Source organism: Larimichthys crocea, chromosome XXII (assembly GCF_000972845.2).
Source record: "Larimichthys crocea isolate SSNF chromosome XXII, L_crocea_2.0, whole genome shotgun sequence".
NCBI classification, from domain to species: domain Eukaryota; kingdom Metazoa; phylum Chordata; class Actinopteri; family Sciaenidae; genus Larimichthys; species Larimichthys crocea.
The window spans coordinates 6028095-6031307 of record NC_040032.1 but is presented as its reverse complement, the minus strand read 5'-3'; the positions used below and the strand labels follow the sequence as shown (position 1 = coordinate 6031307).

At 41.7% G+C, this 3213-nt stretch overlaps 1 long non-coding RNA gene across 1 annotated transcript; it reads right to left on the bottom strand.

Moving 5' to 3' along the window:
- Nucleotides 1-1849: 1849 nt before the first annotated feature.
- On the bottom strand, nt 1850-3105 carry LOC109136806 (uncharacterized). Its single transcript, XR_002041498.2, has 2 exons — nt 2736-3105; nt 1850-2271 (listed from the first exon to the last, which is right to left on the bottom strand). It is a non-coding gene; the product is annotated as an uncharacterized LOC109136806 (long non-coding RNA).
- Nucleotides 3106-3213: the final 108 nt, after the last annotated feature.

Genomic DNA, 3213 nt, shown 5'->3' with positions numbered 1-3213 from the left:
AGCCTCCACCCCGGTGACGGCGTTTTTCACTTGCGGACAGTGCCCGCATCTTATTTCCACCCAGAATGCACCGTTTTTGTGTTCAACCCCACCCTCCTCCTCCCCTTCCTCCTCCTCCTCCTCCTCTCATCATCAGAGGGAGTGATCGATCCAGGTGATTGGTTCGATCAATGACATTGATCTGCATAACTTAACGGAGCTTACAAGACGCGGAGATCTAGATTGGTTGGAAATGCTTTGTTTAAGAGTACTGATCCCAGAACAGACAAAAAAAAAAAAGAAGAAAAGAAAAGATCACAGCACAGCAAAGAAATAAAATATATTTTTCTGGACTTTCACATTTTCACCTGCAGCATTTTAAATGCAGCATGATGACGTAATGGACACGTAAACAATCACACAGGTTAATGTCCTTGTTTGGTTGCTCTTCGCTTACTGTGTGCATCTGCTTTAAATATCTTCTACATGTTGCATCTTCTTGCGCTTTAGCCAAAAACTGCAGTTCCTCAAACGTCCACTTGAGGCTGGCTCCAGAAGTGAGTCAGTCTCCATAAGTCCACATGTCCAAAATGTCCAACTTCACAGCAGAAATAAACATGTTTACAGCCTGGTACAAAAAACTGTTTTGGTCTCTGTAGCTAATTTCCCTGTTCATGACAACTGTACTGAGGGTGAATTTATATACAACTCACCTGTTCACATTATATTAAGGCTTAAAGTTATGCATAATTAACAGCATGGCCGCTTTGATTGACAGGTAGGTGCCTTTACATATGGCTTGTTTGAGCACCCAGGCGTCATTCAGCTCGCCACAGGTCCACCGATGGTCCATGTTTTTTTGATTAGCCAAGGCACTTTAGAAACCAGTGGGAGACGTCACTCACAGGCAGAATGATTCATCTGCTGAAGGGATGGTTTCTCTGCACACATACAAGCAGGATTTTACAACCAATAAACCAATCATAGTCCAGTATGCAATTTAGTGTCATGTGAAGACCTATTTTTTTTTAGATTAGACTTATGTCTAGTGGGGTGATTTCTGAAACAAAATACTGATCCAGTTTTGCTAAAATCACTGAATAAAGTTAGAAAGTTGTGCTTTTACACAGTAATCAGTGAGTCACAATCAAGAATAGACATTATGCCAGAAGAAAGTTTTTCATTGGATGTAAAATTAGTACAAGCGCCCCAGAGTGCAGAATGAGTCACCAACAACTTTTTATGGTTTATCTGGAAATGACAAACTCTAAAATACCATGAGGAATACCTGGAAATACTGAATACATGACTTTGTGTCATTGTTGGTGCAGATACTGGTGTATAGGTGACAGATGGTAGAAATACATGTAATAGTCACATCAATTTTGACTTCATGGGGACTTTAAAGAATTATCTTAGGGTCACAACTTGGGTATACGGTCTAGATCAGGATTAAATTTGGGAGAGTAATGGGTGTTGGTTATTATTACAGTCAGGTTTCCTCTCTAAGTACCAGTGGTAAAGAAAACACTTCCTCCTCACACATCAACAATATTGGCTTACTAATGGGATTTCCATCTGCTTAAACACCCACATGAACACCAGAAAACACCGACCTGTCTTCATCAGGGGCTGCATGAAAATTGCAGGTAAGCTAATCAGTGCATTTAATTCATCTTCAGTGAAAATAAAAATAGAAACCTGCTGCTGCAGAAATGGGATCATCCTGTTAGCACGTCACACAACATTTCAGTTTATTTGGGGTGTATGTCTACAGTGTATATCTATGTGTGTAGAAGAATTGCTATAAATGAACAGTGTCATTTCTGAATTTTGCCACTCCAGAACAAAAAGGAAAGAAACACAATAATATGCAACTATAGAGTGAACCTTTTATTCAAGAGAACAAATCTTTAAAAGATACTGAAAAACTCATCATCTCACGTAAGAGGAAAGAAAACACATTAGGCCCTATTGCCTCCCACCTCCGCTGTTAATGCTTGCCCACCATTTACCACTCTCCTTACGTGCGTGGATCCATCCAAAAAAAAAAAAAAATCCATCAGGATGCTGTCAGTGATAGGATCTCTGAGGTCCCACATTTGACTTGTTTGGGAGCCAATTTAGTTGAAATATTTCACTACAATGTCCGGTTTGATGTGGACAGGGCCGAGGTTCAGGATGCTCTCCCGGTAAAATGCTCCTGCTCCATGTAGCCATCCCGAAGCCTAATCCTAATCCTGAATCCTGTTCCGGCTCTGCAATGGGGAGACAATGAGAGCAGTCCAAAACCTTCAGAATACCAGCAGAACCAAAGAGAAGGAGGCAAGTTAGAATCACACCTTCAGAAAATACTTAAAATAATACCCAAATAAAAATAGCAATGACTTTGGATTCTAAAAGATGAGCCAAAGCAGAAACACCAAAGAGAACTAGATCTCTAAACAGAAAGTAGTATACAGTACATTAAGATTATAATGTATAAACTAACTTGATACTGTCCTTGACCCAACGCAGTATTTCTTTACTCTTTAGTAAAACTGCAGGACCAGTGTAAAGAACCACTAGGCTTTTAAGAGATACTGACAGAAGGAAAGTAACCTTACTGATACACACAATATAATGGGAGCATGCACAAGCACAGCAACTATGGCGTAACAAAGCAAACCTCGGAATACAGCCACATTCGGTACAGTGTGGACTAAAGTCATTTATGTTTACTGTGATCTGGACTTTGATGAAGCACTGCAGCTAACCTCGGGTCCTCGAAGGATTTTTTTTTACAAAACACATCCCCGACATCCTTGGTGCGGATGTCAGGGGGAGATTCCCCACGTGTATCCAACAGTCGTTAGTCCCCGCCGGCCCTCGAAAGACAGCTCCGCCAGACATGTGAGCACGAAACAAAGGGGACAGGTGACTAACCTGAAGTAGAGCAATAGTTTAAACTTCAACAACACACGTTAGAAATATGTCTGCGGATGTACTTGCCTAACTACATGCACAATAACTTCGGCGGGGCCTGGGACCGTTCACCACAGTGTGGGGGATCTCCGCGGGGCAGGTGAGGAGACCAATGACTGCTTTGACGTCATCACGTTGTCACGTAACCCCATTTTATTTTGATATTTACCTTGGTTGGTCCTCTTCAGCATAGACATATATACATAGACGCCGCATTGAGCGCTGAATCGTACGTAAACGGCGCCGCCATATTGGTTCGGGCAGGTCTGC